This window comes from Aulonocara stuartgranti, assembly GCF_965226115.1.
Source record: "Aulonocara stuartgranti genome assembly, chromosome: 1".
In the NCBI taxonomy this organism is placed as follows: domain Eukaryota; kingdom Metazoa; phylum Chordata; class Actinopteri; order Cichliformes; family Cichlidae; genus Aulonocara; species Aulonocara stuartgranti.
This window is the reverse complement of record NC_138939.1, coordinates 1150481-1170598: the sequence shown is the minus strand read 5'-3', so window position 1 is coordinate 1170598 and position 20118 is coordinate 1150481. Positions and strand designations below refer to the sequence as shown.

Sequence of the window (20118 nt, the reverse complement as noted above, 5' to 3'; positions counted from 1 at the left end):
TCAAACAACTACACAGGAAGTAACTACACAGGGAGTAACTACACAGGGAGTAACTACACAGGGAGTAACTACACAGGGAGTAACTACACAGGGAGTATCTACACAGGGAGTAACTACACAGGGAGTAACTACACAGGGAGTAACTACACAGGGAGTAACTAGACACTTTGGACACAGTCAACTGGAGAGAGGATCAGGAGGCGCACAGCAACAGCCACCTCGTGGTGCTTTATACTGAAAGGTAATACAGAACAAGCAACAGTTATTTTCTAATTAGTCTTATTTTTTTATTTCATTTTGACTTTTTGTTTTTAAGTTTCATTTAGTTTTTATTACTTGAAAATGTTCAGTTGCAGTTTGGGTTTTTTCAGGCTTAGTTTTAGTGTTTTAAAATTATTCCTGTACAGAACAACTTAATGAAAGACAACATTCAGGAAAATAAATAAAATGTTAAAACACTTATTGTTACTTATTGTTTTCACAGCAGGGACTCGTAGTGTTGTAGACGTCCACAGTCTTGATAACATGTCCGTCAAAGCGTCATTGGGCAGGTCGCGCTAACATTTTGCACCAAATCAACAAACACTGAAATTATACTTTTATGTTGTTTCAGCTCACAAAGTAATTTTATTTTAGTCAACTAAAATTACTTTTTTCATGTAATTTTAGCATTTTAGTTAAGACCAGTGTTGGTCAAGTTACTTGAAAAATGTAATCAGTAACTAATTACTTATTTTCAAAAGTAATTAATTACTTAGTTACTTAGTTACTTTTTAAAAACACGATTTACACCCTGAATAGGTGATAAAGCGATAGATCTTTCAGCCCAATTCTACTTTTTCTGCATAATCCATCATACAAAATGTAATCAAATGGAAAAGTCTCTTTTTAAAACTTGTTTTATTAGTTTTAATCTTTTAACTTTATGCATCAAGCAAAAATTTAATTATCTGCAACTAGGGCTGCCACAAACGATTATTTTGATAGTCGACTAGTCACCAATTATTTATGCGATTAGTCGACTAATCAGATCATCATCCACTGGACGTAAAACTACAGCTTATTGCACCAGCAGCATCTGCTCTTATATAACTATCATTAGCTTACAGCTTTAAGCTTTTAAGGTGCTAACTAAAAATAAAGACAAGATGATAGTTTATTCAATTTTAATGAAATTTGCAGATTGTTTCGGTAAAGTTTAATAAACTCCTTGCTATCTAAAATATAACAGGACACCGGAGTAAATTCTGGAGCATCTCACACTTCTGATAATCAGCTGTCTGCTTGACGTTTATTCAGCTGTGTAAAAACTATAACTTTAATCTCAGCCAAACCGATTTACTCAGGAACAAATAAAATACTAAAAAAAACAAAACAACAACAACATTTTTAATTTATCTAAGTGACTCATATATATTTAACCTGAGTCGCGAAAGACGGCGGTGGGTTTGAAAACAATTTTCCGGGAGTCCGGTGTTCTCACGGCTCTAGCTAGCCTTGCTCCCGGCTAGCTATCGAGCTAGTGGGTAACAGACGTCTCCGAAAACGTCGGAGCGCTTTTGAAAATATGTGGTGTCCTGATAAACTGAGCAGATATTTGAGGTTTACACAGCTACATTCTCCATGAAAATATGTTAAACGTTTATTTTGTGACCCAGAAAGAATAATAAGAGTAATATTAAAACTAACTAGCTGCTGCCATTGTTGGAAACTAAGCTGGGCCGCGCTATGAATTCTGGGACGCTGCTTCTTCTTCTTCGGGGTTTAACGGCAGCTGGCATCCTTGTACATGCAGTGCTGCCATCTTCTGTTTCAGTCTGTTATTACACTCTTAAATCCTGCTACTTATTCCTGCGTCTTTTGCGATCTTACAAAGCTTCAAACAACACGTCGACTATTAAATCAGTCGTCGAAGATTTTGATAGTCGACGTAATCGTGACTAGTCGACAAATCGTGGCAGCCCTATCTGCAACATTCTCTGACTGGAAGAAATTAGTTTAACATTTAAACCTATTTTCTGCACATTCCAGCACATAAGATAAAATATTTTGTGTGTTTACACTCAGTCTTTCAAATAGATGCAAGTAAAACACAGCAGAAAATAAATAAAGTCAAAGACTCAGCGGTCCTGTTGCTCTATTTTCACCTGTAAAGCAGGAGTGAGGCAGGCGGAGGTTTACCCTGGTGCAGGTGTGCCGCGGTCAGTGGAAGGATACGGCTGTGTCTCTGTGAGTTTCCCATTACGTCGTAGCTACTCGGTGCTTGTTTGGAAGTTTAGGGGTTTTTCGCTGTAAAAAGAAGTTTTCTTCCCACGCACAGCGGACACTAATGTTTTTGTCACTTTTTATGGAATCAAACTCAAAGTAAGGTCAGTACTTCCACGCTTTAAACGCTGCACGCTCATACTCTCTCTGCACTCCATATATGATCCACTGTTGATCTGCACACAGCTGTAGTGTTGCCAACTCCTCAGTAAGGAAAATCGCTATTGGTTGTCCTAAAAGTCGCTAGAAGTCGCTAAATGACGTCATCGCCTAATTTGCATAATTGGTCATGCTAATCTAATTGTAACCTACGTTGTTGGAGAGAGAAATAACATCGTGGAAGAGACATAAAGTGAGTAAAAAACGTCCTAAATGCATTTAGAGTTTATTTAGAACTACAAATTAAATTTCTTTTAGCAATTATTGTTTTTTAATGTCACAATTCCAACCCTGCTCCTTTACCCGGGCTTGGACCGGCAAAAGTGACCCGAAATAGGCGCTCTGGTGGAGTTACTTTGTGTGTGTGTGTTTATAAGTAGTTTTAAACCTTGTGATCCACAAAACAGCATAAGAGTAAAAGAGTAAAAGAAGAACTGACTGCGTTACAGCACCCGCTGCTTGTTGAGAGTAAAAGCGATACGCGCGTTCACGTCTTTTTTTAGCGACTTTTTTTAGAGAAAAAGTCGCTAAGGGGTCTGAAAACTCGCTAAATATAGCGACAAAGTCGCTAAGTTAGCAACACTACACAGCTGTTGTCACGAACGTCGCACTCGCTTACGTCACAGTCATGAGACATTCTCGCAAAAAAATCACGGTTTTAGTAACGCAGTAACGCAGCGTTCCTGCGGGAAAGTAACGGTAATCTAATTACCGTTTTTGCAATAGTAATCCCTTACTTTACCTGAAAAAAGTAATCGGATTACAGTAACGCGTTACTGCCCATCTCTGGTTAAGAGTAATAAACTGGGGAAGCACTGGTATGAAGGAAAAACTCCCTTTTAACAGGGAGAAACCTCCAGGAGAACCCGGCTGAGGGAGGGGCGGGGCCATCTGCCGTGACCAGTTGGGGGTGAGGCGAGGACGACAGGACGTGGGGAGATGATTATTGGGTTACCCCGCGTGGCCTTTTTATCCAGCTGTACTCGTGCCAACATTTAACTCAAATAAAATAAAACCGAGCCTTTAAATGTGTGAAACTATTCTTTAAACTAAACTAAGCGATAATATTCTCAGTGTCTGTTAGCCTGCCGAGGCTTTCAGGGATGTGTTATTGAGACTCTGCTTTCTAAAGGGTCTGTGTTTTTAGTGTAACACTCATTTCCAGTCCTCCTTAAAATGATCATTAAAAAGACTAAAACTAAACTGAAACACAAAAATTCACTCTGGAAAATAAACCGAATTACAAACTAAAAGTCCAAATGACACAAAAATAAGAACGAATTAGCAATAAGCATAATAACTGGTTTCCTCTCAGTTACACTAGCTGTCGTTCAGTATTTAGTAGCTGTTTGGATGTTGGGTAAAGCGAGACGGCTCACTGTCACATCAGAGCGATGAAGGTCCTCTGACGTGTCAGAATTTTCCTATGAACTCAGAACAACGTTTCCATAAAACCAAAGTTACAGACATGATCATGGACGCTGCAGAAATAAAACATGAATCTGCAGGTGAGAGAAAAATCTCAGCGCCTGCATCTTTATTTCAACAGGAAATTCGTTTTAGTTTTCTATGATTTTTTTCATGCAGCATCACGTCCACACTGTAGTGACTAAATCATCACACGGCACATGACTCATGCACAAAACACAAGCATTTAGTGGGTTCTACATTTGTGAGGTGCTTTGCAGCTTTTTTATTGTTTGCTTTGTTTCATTAGTGCCGTCCTCTCGGCTGCAGCTTTGCTTATACGTAAACTTAACTGGATCTAATAAAGATTGTCGTACTTCCATTTTCCACACAGAAACAGTCCGTACTTCATCATTTAGCAGCATGCTGTCTCTGCCTTTTGTGCATTTAGTCTTATGATGAAACAGAAACGGATCAGTTTTCTAACTCCTCGCTCTCTGTCGCTAACGGCCAAATGTATCCGATTTAAACTGTGGCTTTAAAAACAGCCTCAAAAGAAGAAGCTCGTGCTGTGGTCAGTCAAAAAGATCTGTCAGTAACATTTTCCTTGTAATTAAAGGCGTGTTTTCTTCGTGTGAGTATTTCCTGTGTGTCTTTGTGTTGTGTTGCACTAAATTAAAAATCTTTGGCTGTTGTTTGCCTGTCACGACAGCGTGCTCAGAACCTCGAGCTTCACGAAACGTGTTTATTTTTATTTTTTATAGACTTAATTGAGAAAAGAGTTGAATTAATGATGAAAATAATTGTTAATTGAAGCTTTACGAGTGTTTGTTATCCAATCACACGCAGGACTCGTTGTACATTTTGATGTGATTGTTTGCAGACTGATTGCAGAGACCTGATCCAGAGTCAGCGTTAATATCACAGGCAGTTGGAAAATCCTTTAAGACATAAATCTAGGGGGGATGAGAGGAGCTGGATCGGTTACTGGATGATATTAGCGCCGACCTCCTCCTCAGAATTCTCCAGTTATTTTAAGCTGCGTTTGAAATGTTCAGCGTGTTCGTGTCGTTTCGGGACCTTTGTGTTCATATTTGGAGAAACGGGTTCAGCCTTTATTCAGGTGACGCTTCAGACGGAGACAACGACGCTTCCTGTGGAAGCGGGAACGCTGTTAGCGCCGCAGAGAAGTGCGAGCACAAAATAGTAACCCTGATATCCATGAGCAAAGAAGTAAGTGGTGACTGTGAAGCCGTGGCATTTGAATGACACATTGATGGCCGCAGCTCCTGCGTGGCATGCCAAGAGTCCAGAAGATAGAACCAGTCTGGATCGGAGCGGGCCAAGAGCTTAGTGGGGAGTCCACAAACTGCTCAAAGCTGACATTTGTGCCTCCAGGAGGTATGCAAACAGGGATAGACAGACAGTTAGCCAGCAACACACACACACACACACACACACACTGCTTCCCCCGCCCTGCAATTGTCCTCATCTTTCTATCAATTTCATTTAATTGTTTTTCCATCGCTGATGTTGTTCGTTGTTCCTCGTCCTGCGTTCCCGAGCTGAGACCTGTCTCAGGTTTGTGTCGGCGACGGCGAGGAAAGTGCTGATGTGCCGCACATCGTTTTTCTCCAGATAGCGGCAGAGTTCATTTAATGGGTGCGGGTTCTTGTTAAATCACGCAGACTGATTGCTTTTATGTTCTACAGCACTGACTTTTCTATTTCACCACAAAATAAACAGAGTGTTTAAAAGTGGAGAGCACCCGAGTCGTGCAGCGTGCGCTCGGAGGAGTAGGCCGCATGTGACGTCCTCAAATCCAGCTTCTGATGTAAGAGCTGGAAACAGGAATTAATGGTGTCTCGCTCTGGATCCTCGACCCGACGCTCAAATACGACTTTAATACACTCCCATAAACGCTGAGTCGGGGTCTCACTCGTGCCCTGCTGTGAACATTTTAATATCTGGAGGACACTAATCACGTGTACCTCACACGCTTTCTGTCATCACGTTAGCTGGTGTGGAGCGTTTGGACTCCAGCAGCAGGAGAAAAATGTAAGAGCTGCTCATGTCCACCGGGGTGTTTTTCAGAATAATCCTTCTTTATCTGATCCTGGGCCTCAGCTCATCCTCTGATTGGCTGCTCGTTGCAGACAAAAGGTTTGAACAGCAGATGGGTGGAGCTTCTGTGAGACCGTATAATGACACGTGGTGTTGTCCAGATTCAAGAGTAGAACAACTGAGCGTTGGGAGCAGTCTGAGCTTTTGTCTCACAGGATTAGCTTGTTACAAACTTTACACATCAAGCGTGTTTCCAAAAAACGGCACAAAAGTCTGAATTTTGTGGATGCAAACTTGTTGTGTAACATATGTTCACACTGAAGGTGAAAGTTTTTGTAAATTAAGTTTAAAAATACTTTCACACTCACCTGTTCTCTGCTGCTCACGTCCATCCATGTTCATCACTGGATGAAGTTACAACATTTATTTTTCTGATCATTTTTTGGATCTGAATAAACAGACCAATCAGAACGCTGCATTTGGCAACAAATGTGCTTTTAGCTGAAAGCGTGCGCCGGTGCTGAATATACAGATCGTAATAAAAATAATGACCAATGTTTTCCTTCAGACACACAGCTGTGGCTGCTCCGTGTCCGTCTGCCAACAGGAGCTCAAACTGTCCGACTGACAACACGGACGAAAGCTTCGACTCCGGGATCGAACCAGGAAACCCTCCCTGCTGCTCCCTGCTCCTCAGATTCAATTCAATTTTCACAACAGCAGTCGCCTCAATGCGCTTTATATTCTTAGGTAGACCCTAAAAGTGGGGAGGAAAAACTTCCTTTTAACAGGAAGAAGCCTCCGGCAGAACCAGGCTCAGGGAGGGGCGGGGCCAACTGCTGTGACCGGTTGGGGTGAGAGAAGGAAGACAGGATAAAGACACGGATTAATCCTGAATTTCCGTTTCTTCCTTTTCTGGTTCAGAACCATCAGGACCAGCTCATCATCGCAACACGTTCGCCAAAGCGTTCGGTGCGTATTCATGTTACACGGTGAGTTCATCTGCTGAAAATGTGAATTTTGTGTTGCAAAGGCCCAGTTTGTGCTCAAAACGCCTGTGAAACAAAAATGAATCCCACAAATTCATCCTGTGAAGCTGTGGTTGAGCAGCTACATTACAAATAAGTTAATTTAAAAAAATAGTTTTAACACAAAATATTCACGTGAATTTTACACCTCTTGTGTAAAGGCTGTGAATGTGACCACCCGGCGCTGGAGCACGACAGGACGTTTGCTGTGACGTGAGACAAACACACTCCTCCAACCACAGCAGGATGGAGGCGTGTGAGTGGGCGTGGTCAGCTGTGGGGGTCAAATTAGAGCGGTACTGGAACTAGCCGAGGTGTTTCACTACAGGGCGGCACTGAGGACCAGCGGTTCCCCCGTGCAGTGATACCAATGGTGGGTTAACTGGTGACTCTGAGAGGGCCATACGGGAATGTGAAAGGTCACCTGATCAGGGCGTACTCGCCCTGCGGTGCTGAACTGGGTGACCGCGGCTCACGACTGTGGTCATGTGATCACATAACTGCAGCCATGATTATCATGGCAGTGACTCGACTTCAGGGCGTTTTGTTCAGGCCACTTTGCTCCCGTGGCGTCTCCAGAAGTTCTGCAGGTGCGCTCATGCACAGAATCACAGATGAGAGCAGACGTGCAGCTGGAGCAGTCGCCTCCTCACAGCTGCAGCCGTGCTCGCAGCCAGTGGCTGCACGCTGCCAGAGATCGGCCTTTTCAGCACAGTAACGAGCAACGAACGCATCATCTCTCTTCCTGCTGATCGTGCGCTCTGGTTCCCTAAACTGACTCAGGTGCAGCAGAACCGAACCAGCCTGGCGCACGACACGGGCCCGCCTCGTGTTGTGCAACTTTACGCTGCGTAGAACGTGGACCGGGCGGGATGCGACGGAGCGGATCTGTGAGATCAACAGAAGTGTTCCAGGCGGCACTGACGACTTTCAGAAGGACGCTTTCCAACAAAATTATGCAGTGCGCCATCAAAGTGGTATGCATCCACTTTAACAAGGACTCTTTGTTTTATTCTGTTGCTCTCCATGTGTCATTAACTTAAATGCCCTATAAATACCATCGAAATATTAAATTGGCATTACTCTGCCATATTTTTATCATCTCTGAGGCTGTTTCTGCTGCTTTTATAGCGCGAGGGAGTGAAAGGAAAGAAGAAAAGAAGAACTGAGGCTCTGCCAGCTTCTTTTTCGTCTCTGCAACAGTCTGATGGTGAGTTCTGTTCATTTCACTCAGGGCACTTTGTGTTGATGGCTTACTGTGCACATAAGAAGCGTGCGGTGCAGGAAATAATTGTTCTTTTCATGGTAAGAAAGGCCATATCAATTAAGGGTAAACAGTCTCCTTAGTTATTACAGTACATCTCAGTGGTGTGCCTTCGTCTGTGTTCCCCTGCTTCCTCCACTCGGTCCACAATCTGTATTTAAGCCTTGTGATGTTCTGAGCAGCTTTTCAAATAAAAACACTCACAATATCTGCTTATTTGTGACACTCCGTGTAAAGGCTGCGCAGGGAAACCGAGGAGATGACGTTTTTTTAAACGTCTTCAAAGAAACTCTCGATTTTCTTCTTTAAAACGCTTCTTTGAGCGTCTCGTGATTTAACCAATTACACAGCAGCAACAGTCAGCCCGCGTCTTTGTTTCTCAGAAGCTTCCGGCCGTGTGCTGCAGGCCTATTATTTCTCATTGCCTGGGGACTTTAACTTAAAAGGAAGCTGTCATATTATAAAGAAGAAGAGTAGCCGCGGGTCATCGGGGTGCACGCCGATATTTGAAATACAAACACGTATGCTTCTTCACTGCCAGACGAATTTCCACTGTTCCTGCCCACCACACGGCTTTTAAGTCTAAATCCATGTTAGGCGTGACTGCGAATGTTCACGTGCGTTTTATTATGTATGTGCGTCGCAACCGTTCAACAGGCCCGTCATTCGACATCCGGCGATGCTCGGCCGATGGCCCGCGCTGGCAGCTGGTGGTGGTACAGAACTGCCTGCCCGTCATATTGACAGTTAAAACTATAAATCATACACCTTTCATTGTTTCAAAGAGAAAACATAATGGTACACAGCAGTCTGGGAAATGTACACCATGATTATGTGATAGATTTAAAAGGCAACAAAGAACCAGGAAATGCTGCGATTGAGGAAAATATCATTCATCAAGGTCCTGCGCTCTCCTGCTGGTGGAGCCTTTATTACTTTCTCTTCATGCAGGAAGTGGGAAATAAACTCCCCACCGTCCTCCTGTGCCATCGCGCTCTCACCGCACTTTGTGAAATAAAACGAGCGATCCACGTGCACACAGGGAATCTCCTCCACTTCAGAGGTAAGTGTAGTCGGCATCGTTAGGGTGGTGGCGCGGCTTTTTTCCTGGTAGGTTAAAAACATGTTGCTGGTTCAAGTTTGGGCAGTGACGTGTGAAAGTTCAGAGAAATCACAGTTTGAATTCTTTCCTTTCCTCGCATGACTGACGTGAGGAAAGCGCAGTCGCGTCTATTTCTGAATGTTTCATGTTTTTTTATTGGCTTGGCTTCCTGCACAGAGCTGCGCGTGTGCAGGATACTGCTGAATGGCATGCTGGGTAATATTAGCTAGCTAGGTAGTCGTCTGCCACCAGCTGAGAGGCGTTATTGCTGATTTTTTCCTGTCTGAGGTCACTCCTGGCTGTGGGCGGGGCTTAACAATGAGCCAGGTGAAGGTGGCGTAACACTGCGGGCTAACAGAATGAGATCCTTTCAGCTGCTGACTTTGGCAGCATACATAAAATCTGCACTGGCAACAAATGAAATGTAAAAAATGACAAAAATAAAGACAAACTAAAGTGGAAATCAAAACATTTACAATTTTTCAAAACTAAAGTCTTGTTAAATGAAAATATTTCAATCATCAAAAGCATAAAAGAAAAATGTGAACAACAGTAAAGCGACAGCCGGCGCATCGGCGCCGTGCTGACATGTCACCGACATGTTTGATTGCGGGGACTCTGCTCTGGTCTTGCTTGTGTTTTCTGGTCAGTACGAAGCTACGAGGACCTGTGACTCCTGGAATAGTCCGTGCTGGTTGTTGTTTGAGCGCTCAGTCTCTGTATCGTGTCTAACACAGGAGGAGTGGCACGGAGGTGCAGTGGCTAGCGCTGTGGTCCTGGGTTCGGTTCCCTCAGTACTCCGCCTTCCTCCTGGGTGTCCTGTGTCTCTGTGGTAGCGTGTGATGCACTGGCAACCTGCCCAGGTATACCCACCTCTCACCCTATGACAGCTGGACAGCCCCCCGCCCCCGTGACCCTTAAACGGGAGAAAATGGGTGGATGGATGTTAGAACCGGGTCGTCTATCGGGAGGTCGTATGTCAGTAGCAAAGAGATGATCATTACCACTTTATTATAGTTAATGGATGAAGAGGAGTGATAGTGTTTCACGATGGCGTTGGCCTTTGACCCCTCTCGTGTACGCAGCTGGATCAAGATGAGTGGTCTGACGGCTGCGAGTGGGAGGAGGAGAGTCTGCGAGATAATGAGAGCGCAGCCTAAAATCATGTACAATATGTAATTTTATGTCGAAACAGTGATTTATGAAGATTTCAGCTGCGCTGATGATGCCCTTCTCTGATTAGTTCATAATGTTTGATTCAGATGGTTTAAAGGAGGCACTGATATCTCTTCCTGACTGTAAAACATTCACAGTATGTTCTATGGAAATAAACCCGTTCAGGCTGTTTTTCCTTTATTAAAGTCATATCTGGTGTGATGAGTACCTTCTGTTGGCCAGTGCTAACTAATGTTTGCTATAAATACTGCTGTGCTTCTGGCATCACTGAGTCAATACATCACTGATCTGTTATTTAATTATACTTTATTTGAGCATCAGTATCATTTCCATAACCCTGTATCTGCCCTGATCAGAGTGGCCGCTCTTTACTGAAAGTTCTGCTTTAAGTAAATCCTCAGCACTACTGTAGAGACATTAAATATATTTATGGATTTATTCATTTTGTTTTTATTTAATTCCTTTTGCCTGTGTGGAGCGGACGTGCACGCTCTCAGATTTAATTCAAGTTTGAGCTATTTGCATGTGACACGAGTCTTCCTGCTGTGCTGTTTATCGTACTGTACTTATATTCACTGCTTTATATCTTTTTTTATATATAAAGTAAATGGCTGGGACAGACTCCATCCATCCATCTCTTCAGCTCTTCAAATAAAACCATCGCAGACGCTTTCAAGAAATCCTGAAATAAATAGAAGGTTGGAGGTTAGCCTATAATTAGCTAAGACAGCTGGGTCAAGTGATGGCTTTTTACGTGGTTTAATTACCGCCACCTTAAAGGCCTGTGGTACTGTGGTTGCCTGTTAATAGAGATAAATTGAGCTTATTTAAGACTGACGTATTAATGAATGATTAGACTTGTGTGAATGGTTTTGTCTAAAAAGGGATGTGGTCTAAAAAAGAAGAAAAATATAAAGTTTGGATTGAGTTTGATTTATTTGTAGCTGGTCTGGGGGCAGATACCAGGTTTTTAGGGTTATTCTGTTGAAATAAATAATAAAGGTCTGTATTAAAATGAGTTGCAGGTCCATGCCTATTGTAAACAGTAATTAGATTGTGGGAACAAACCTGAGAGTGGCTCAATGGGACCAGTTGCCTGAGGGATGGTGCTTGACTGGGGACATGGCGGCTGGGTTGTTTGCTGACAACGTACGAGAACCTGCTCTGTAAGGGTGTAGTCCGGCCTTCCAGTCAAGTCCTAAAGTTGTCTGTAAATGTCACCCTGTAGTCGCTGCGACCTGACGACAGGCGAGTGAACCGAGACCGAGAATAGGAGAGTGTGGACGGTTCAGAGACTCAAGGACCGTCGAGAGATGGACAAAGTCTTGTTTAGCATCAGATACTGATACCAGATATTATTTGTTCAACTTAGGATGGTCCTGTATAATCTCTGGGATTTTACCAGCTAATACCAAGCATCAGGGACAGAGTATGTTAATGCCGTCTTCGTCCTGGAGTCTCCTGCAGTCACGGCTATGCAGGTCACAGAGCGACCTGGCTGTGGATGGATTGCGAGGCGGTGCGGGAGAAAAGCCAAGACCAAGATGAACGCAGGTTTCCTGGTGGAATTCCCTGCATTTTTAACGCAATTATCTGACCAATAACAAGACGACGGGAAATTCTAGAACGTTACTTATGAAGAGGTATCTGCGTCTGCGGGGATACCAAATATCACTTCAAATCAGCGATGCAGCCACCGTCCGATTAACGATTAGGTCGTGCCTTTTAAAGGTGGAAAGCTGACGAGCGGCGTGAGAAACGTCCTCGCAGACTTAACTTCCAAGTGTCCGGGGAGAGAAGAAGGTCGCGGATTAGAAGCGACCTCGGTGTAATCGCTGCATTCCTGTCCCACCATCCAGGCTGCGAGCGTGACTGACTGCTGCCAAGTGTGGCCTTATGTTTTCTGTCACCGTGCCAGCTGCAACATCCTCTGCAGGGCCCCAAAATGATGCATCTCCTTTGATACATTCTTAAGCACACATCAGACACAGTCAAATATTAATCTGCCGTGCTCGCTGGCCAAACAACATCTGTCTCAAAACATGAACTTACATTCTCAGTTTGTCTTTTTTGGCTTGCAAAAATATGCCCCTGCATCTTTAGAACATCCATCCACACAGCGATGCGTATGTTTGCGCAGTTATTTACCAATTCATAAAAATTCAAATACTCGGAATAAAATGTAGCAAACAGAGGAGCAACCATAAGCATGAAAACACATCAGATTTATTCTGCCTGCCTTGTTTACCGGTTCACGGAACACTGCATGCAAACAGAATGCAAATGCTTCTGATTGAATCAGGTGATGCCGAGGTAATTGTATTTGGAGAAATGTCCAAGATTTTTTTTTCATCATTATCAGTGGGGGGTTTTCTTTATGAAATCCATCTTAAACAAAAGCTATCATCACTCCCGAGCCTTGTGATCTTCCTTTGTCACATGCGGATGTGGATGCGTCTTTAATTTCCTTTCAATTAAAAGTAAATATACGCCTTTATTTTTTTCCCCCCACTGTGAAATCCAAACAAGAGGAGTCAACATGAGCAGACAGGTGAGGAATATTCATTTATATTTGCCTGCCATTTTCCTTTTTTTTTTTTATTGTTGATGCTGATGATGTGATTCAACAGGCAGCGGTGTGCCTGCGTGCCTTCGTGCCTTCCATCAAACACACCCACGAGTTTGTAAGCAGCGGAAAAAAAAGGAAAAGCGGGAGAGGAAAAAAAGAAATCCTCCCTGCCAGCTTGTCTTGTTCAGAGCTGGATGGGATAGACAAACAAACACCAAACAAGCGCAACACAACACAAACTTTACTTCATCATTAAATGGCTGTTAATCCGTGTCTCCCGTGGCTACAGTTGCTTTGATCAGAGCAAAATTGTCACAACTTTTTCCTTTCTTCTCGTCGTCTCATCGCTCGTAATTGACGGCGGTGTTTCTTATTGACAGTCCCGTTTAAACGCGCCTTACCTGTGCGCCGATGATATATCTGATAACGTGTAGGAAGGCTCATGCTGTTAATTAATTGGTAATTAAAATCATTTTTCCGTTTCTAGCATCAGTCTCGCTGACACTGATGGCGAGTAGCGTTAATGCAAGCCTTTTAATGGTTTTACTGCTTCTGCCTCCATTAATCCTCCTCATGCTCGTGGGTGTTTCTGCCGTAAAGCCGCCCGTCGGTTAGCGGACGCGTTTTGGAGCCTCAGCGTTAGCAATTTTTATTTGTGGAGCCAGAAGAAGGGCCTGAAAAGACTTCTTAGCTAGCATAAGTGGGGTCAGTTGAACACAACACCAGCTAAGACCTAGCAAGTTTTTCGAGGTTTATTAAGGTCCTTTACAGTACTCCGATATCTGTGCTCTAGTCTTCAATATACGCGAGACCCCCCACTCAAGACCAAGAGGAGATACAAGCCTGGCTCCAAGCCCAGATAAACGGAGGGTCATTTGGGCCATACATGCCATACAACACCTTTGGCAAATTAGAGAGAGCCAAAGGTACCTTACCTCAAACCACTCAGGTTAGGGTTAAATGTCTAATGCCACTGTTGACCCTCCGCCTCCACCATGGAGCACCTGATGGACACAGACTTAAATGCATTTGATGTCTTTATTTCATTAATGTTAACAGTTTTCTGCATTTTAAAGCCTCAGTGTTAGCATTGGGGCTGCTGCTGCCATGTTAGAGAGCGGGTAGAGTGCTAAGCTGTCAGCTAATCCTAGCTAGCTTGGTTGTACAGCAGCATCCACAGACTGTATGGGAGCATCACAGATACCTGCTAATCAACTCTCAGGAACATTAAAATATATATTGGATGGCCTGTTTGTACAGTGACCTCACAGCAACCATATTATTGGTCACATGATGTCATTAAAATACTCCAACAGTACAAACACGGTCCAGAAGTCCGGGTCAGGTGAAGCTAGCAGACAGCTAGCAGCTACAGCCGTCTGTGTCACTGTCCGCATGTCAGTCAAAGAGGCCACGCCCCCTATTAATGTGAAGGGGGAAATTATCCAGAGAGACCAAACAGTTTGTGTGTCAGGCTGTAAACATGGTTATTTCTGCTGTAACGTTTTGACACGAGACTGACTCACTGCTGCCTCTGCTGGACGTCAGAGGAACTGCAGCTGTTCGCTCTGTCTGTTTTCAGCCTGGGAGACTGCGGAGTGTTCAGAAGTGCTTTTGTTTCTGTTCATATCATCACTGCTGCTTCTCCCAGTAAATAGTGCTGCTGAGCAGCAAATCCTCGGTGTTTACTCTGTTAAAATCCTTTTGCACGTTTGGCTTCCGTCACACAAACTGCATCCAAACTCGAATCAGTAGTAAAAAAACAACAAGACCAGATTAAATTTTCTCATTTCGCATCAGGAAGGACACTGGTTTACCTTAAGTAATACTGAGTCAAGGACTTGATTGAATTTCACTGATGTCGTTACGAGGTCACATTTCAGTGTGTAATATGATATAAATTTAGTTATCCCCCCTCGGTCGCTCCCTGCCCTGAGCCGGGGACTCTTCTCTGTGCTTTTAGTCTCGTTCCTGCGCTCCACACCACATGATGGATGGTTCCATCCTTTACAAATGTTTCATTGCATCTGTCATTAGCCAGAGGTGGCACATGCATACTGGAAGAAGATGCATGTGTGTTGGCTGCCGGGCCACACATACAAACGCTGAGAATCAAACCTTGAATCCTCCAGTGCGCCGCTGTCTTTAAGGCTGCGGCAGAGGCCCGGGGTGAGTTATGGAGCGATATGAGCCTCCGCCTTTTCCCCGCTGCTGTTTTGTTGTTTTGACCCTGCGCTACGGGAAGACTTTTTTATTTTTTGAAAAACAGATCCCGGCTGTCCTGGATGGCTTTCAGGGTGGCGTCATGCGAAATGAAAAGAGGTGGCAGATTTTATTGAAGTTTGATTTAAAGAGGGGTGGGGTGGAGTGTGGAGGACACACAGAGGAAGAAAAGGCAGGAGAGGAAGATATCATAAATTATTTTACTCATATCCAGGCCTGCCGATGTATGCTGGTTTGGTAAATAATGCATCGCCTGGGTGCATAATTAGGACAACAACACTATTGTTTCCCCTCTCTCACTCACTCACTCACGCTCCCAGTTAACCGTTGTTGGATTCTTCCTCCTCCCTAATGGATGTGCGGGCCACCTGATTGATCTGCAGAATAAAGGCAGCACACCTTTTCCTTTTTTTAAGATTCACGTTCAGATGTAAATGATATAGGTTATCACACGAATTCTCATTATCATTTAGACACCAAATAAGCAAAGGTAATGTGTCCTAGAACACAGGAGGTGCATCACCCCGGTAATGTTTGTCACCAGCGATGTAGGTTGGCTTCATTACAGTGCAAATGTCCCCGCCACTGATTCTAACGCAATGTGACAAAATGCAAAGCGCTGTTAAAAGAAAAGCAGGAAAGAAGACGGGAGGAGGAGGAGAAGGAGGTCATTATTTAATATACGTGTCTGAGCGCGTGCATGCGCGCGCGTCTTCCTCTCTCGGCTTTCTTCGGCTGCAGATAACACCTTTTGGAAGAACTGCCTTGAAGCATTATCCCCCCAGACATGATACATGGCTAATCTTCAGCTTTGAGCCATTACGCTACATTTATCTGTGACCCCCTCTCTCTTTATATCATTACAGTTAAAGTCCATAAAAGTGTGTTTAGACAAAGATGAAGGCATTACCTGCTCAGAAACCCCAAGTGCTATTAGAGGCTTAGGCCCCTGCCGGTGTGCACTGGATATTAAATATCCTTTATCTTAAACTCGCTCTCTGTCTCGCAGCGCTCAAGGTAAGCTGATATCTCACTCTGCTCTGCCTTATATTGCCATAGGCGTAATAAATACACAGATATCAATGGGCCCAGTTTGTCCCGGTCTCAAACGATTATGTGAGCCCTGCCTCCCCTTTATGTAGTGGGAGTAGCAGGAGAGCTTTAATTTATTTCCCTGGGAAGGTAAGAACAGATATAGTTACAAAGTCAGACACAGTGGAAAGGAAAACACACACAAAGTCACACTGAACGCTCACGGCAATCACCCAACGAGGAGCCGAGTGGGACGCGGGCCATCATATCGCTGCGCAGGACAAAGAGTTGACTTTATTGTCTTAAGGACATGTGTAATACAAACCAGGCCTCCCCCGGTAAAGTCACAATCAGCAACACGGTCCACACTCGACTGGGTCCTTTTGTGTGTGCTTTCTAACCTGAGCCAAGCTGGTCACGTCACTGTACGCCTGCCTCTTTAAATCTGTGAGGCCATCGCACGGCAGCACAAAGGGACTCCACGTATCCCATTAAAGGAACTTTATGGCTTCTGGTCCGAGGGTGCTGGGATTTTTACCGCTATGTTTCTCTGTCATCTTTCATGCATTTGACACAGTTGCACTCTTTGTGTGCTACTACTGTATACTGTATACAGTACAATACAATACAGCACTGGCAGAAGTACAAACACAGTGTAGGTGACACCGTCTGGGTTCCTGAGGGTCTTCCAGAGTCTCCAAACTTTGTTTCACTGTGTGTTTATGTGTCTCAACACTGTTCTCACATCAGTCTTAAAGTTACAGCGTGTAAACATTTCTCTGTTACATGTTAGTTGGTTGAAGTGTGCCGCGTTTTGTTTTCTTATCCCTCCTGTTCAGTGAATAATTTGGAGGGGCTGTCAGCCAATAGAGATTAAACTTAGGCTACACACCATAACGAGCCGGATCCGCCCCAGAGACTTTCCCTATCTGCCAAAGGCTCTGCTGCTTACCTCAGCTGTAAATGTCCTGCTTTACTTATTCTGGAAGAGGCTTTAAAACTTTGTGAAAGGAGTCCGATAGGATTTGATGAGACAGACAAGCGCATTTCTGACTGCCATACTGATGTGAGCTGTTGAGGGTATGTGCATGTGTCATTAAGCGCTACTGTTTTTGCTGCTGTGAGCTACTATTAGCATCAGTTAGCTATTTTTAGCCTTTATTAGATGCTGTTTTCGTGCTGTTAGCATCTGTTAGCTATTGTTAGCCTTTATTAGCTGCTGTTTTTGTCCTGTGAGGTACTGTTAGCATCTGTTAGCTATTTTTAGCGTTTATTAGATGCTGTTTTCGTGCTGTTAGCATCTGTTAGCCATTGTTAGCCTTTATTAGCTGCTGTTTTGCTTTCTGTGAGCTATCCGGTCGTTAAGTCTGACGTCACTAGCCGTGTCTGGGCCTAAACTCCGCTGCAGGTCCATATATCAAACGATCACTATGGCATTACTGAGAGTTGAAAAACTGTCTAAAGTCTTTCATCTTTAATAAAATGATCAGCGTTCTGCTCTACCAGGTGTAACAATTGAGTTTATCATCCAGGCATCCATGAAAACGGAATTTATGACATTTAATGGAGTTAGATGTTAGAAGGAAGTTAGCTCGCTAGCTTCTATCTGAATACAATATAGCATGTCCTGACTGCGGGGTTTTGGAAACAAATTCAAACCTAAAGCTCTGTTATCACTTCCAACATAAATGAAGACAGAAAACTAAACAGCAGTGACGTTTGTAGGCTTACTGAAGTTTGGCTAGCTGGTGCTACGTGACCGCTAGCGACACAGCTATTTTAGCATAATATAAACAAGCTAACTTTTTTTCCACTCGATAAAAGTTAAAGTGAGTGTTCTCGGTGGTCAGGAACAAATGTAATCGCATGGCAGGATGCTGTAAACAGACCAAACTTCAGCCAGGAGAACAACTGAGATAATCCATCCACAATACGAGGTTAGTCATTCATATACTGCTGCATGGGTTGGGCTGTAGTTACATCCTAAGGTTTTAAAAACTGAGCTTAAATAAATGATTAGCGGTAATAAAAGCCGAGGGAGGTCAACAGTGATCACTGACTGTTTTAGGAGCTTTTTGAGATTAAATAGAAGAAAATACATAACATTAAACATGTTAACAACACAAAAGCCATATTAAACGCAGACTACTTTAGGCCCGGAAGTAGGATTCGTCACGTCATCACTTAACGACCGGATTGTTAGTTTCTGTCAGCTATTGTTAGCCTTTATTAGCTGCTGTGAGCTACTGTTAGGTTCTGTTAGCCATCGTTAGCCTTTATTAGCTGCTGTGTTTGCTGCTGTGCACTACTGTTAGCATCTGTTAGCTATTGTCAGCCTTTATTAGCTGCAGTTTTTGCTGCTCTGACCTACTTTTAGCATCTGATAGCTATTGTTAGCCTTTATTAGCTGCTTTTTTGCTTGTTGTGAGCTATTGTTAGTTTCTGTCAGCTATTGTTAGCCTTTATTAGCTGCTGTGAGCTACTGTTAGGTTCTGTTAGCCATCGTTAGCCTTTATTAGCTGCTGTGTTTGCTGCTGTGCACTACTGTTAGCTTCTGTTAGCTATTGTCAGCCTTTATTAGCTGCAGTTTTTGCTGCTCTGACCTACTTTTAGCATCTGATAGCTATTGTTAGCCTTTATTAGCTGCTTTTTTGCTTGTTGTGAGCTATTGTTAGTTTCTGTCAGCTATTGTTAGCCTTTATTAGCTGCTGTGAGCTACTGTTAGCTTCTGTTAGCTATCATTAGCCTTTATTAGCTGGTGTTTTTGTGCTGTGAGCTACTATTAGCGTCTCTTAGCTATTTTTAGCCTTTATTAGCTGCTGTTTTTGTGCTGTGAGCTACTGTTATCATCTCCTAGCTACTTTTTAGCTTTTATTAGCTGCTGTTTTGTGCTATTAGCATCTGTTAGCTATTGTTAGCCTTTATTAGCTGCTGTTTGATCATGTTAGCCTCTACTTACTACTTTTAGCCTCTGTTAGCTAGTGTTAGCCAGCGTTAGTGAAACTGTCTTTGAAGTGGATGTAAAATTGTTGAACTCAGATGCTTAGTGAATAAACTTGATGTGAGAATGTTATCATACTATTTATCAGAGGGATAGCGTGATTTTTATGTCAAACATTAGCTGGCATAATGTTAGCTTATAACCATCTGCTGTTGTTATTTTGCCAGCTCTTGTCAGCTCTTATATGCTTTTCTATGTTTATACTTCGTTCTGTACCTGTTTGATTTCACCCGGTCCTTATAATGGTGTGTAATCAGTCAGTTTGCGTTTAGCTTTCCTTAAATACAATGCTACTACTGCACATTCACCTAATGTATATAATATATAATGTTCTTCGTCTCTCCCCCCCCCCTTTTGCACAAATCGAGGAGCGTATCAGGTTACAATTTCACTGTGTGTTATACTTGTATAACTATGCATGTGACGAATAAAGAACCTTGAACCTTGAAATAAAAATTCTTTAGAAATCACTGCCGACCTTCAGGCCACTTAAAAGTTTTTTTTTTCACTTCCAGCATGACAAGCAAGTAAAGCAGGCTTTATCACAGACAGCGCACCATCCCCATGATTAATCATATTCGCATATGGCAATCAACTCGAAGATGGACATCTGGAGGTAAAACAGTATTAAGTCAGAAGTTTGTCTCTTTTGAATAATGTTTTAACTTCTGTTCTGCTAACTCCTTTAGCCTTCATATATGTGTGAAAACAGTTAAGCTAACAGAAGGTGCACAATTTGACCTTTACTGAATTCAATGCCCAATGTGGAGGGTCATGTTAGGCTTGTGGGTGCACGTTGGAGAGTAAAAACCTTAGCCAGCTGCTGGA

At 43.3% G+C, this 20118-nt stretch overlaps 1 protein-coding gene across 5 annotated transcripts in view; it reads left to right on the top strand.

The window, feature by feature from the left end:
* The first annotated feature begins 2235 nt into the window (after positions 1–2235).
* Positions 2236–20118, top strand: part of znf536 (zinc finger protein 536) — a 212214-nt gene continuing 194331 nt past the window's right edge. For 2 of the 5 annotated variants that reach the window (XM_082544109.1, XM_082544119.1), the window contains exons 1-6: positions 2236–2369; positions 6820–6887; positions 7707–7900; positions 8055–8133; positions 9139–9250; positions 19806–19906. The gene's annotated coding sequence lies outside the window, so the exon portion shown is untranslated. The remainder of the gene's footprint in view (positions 2370–6819; positions 6888–7706; positions 7901–8054; positions 8134–9138; positions 9251–19805; positions 19907–20118) is intronic. The other 3 variants (XM_082544107.1, XM_082544120.1, XM_082544108.1) reach the window with 3 other exon arrangements.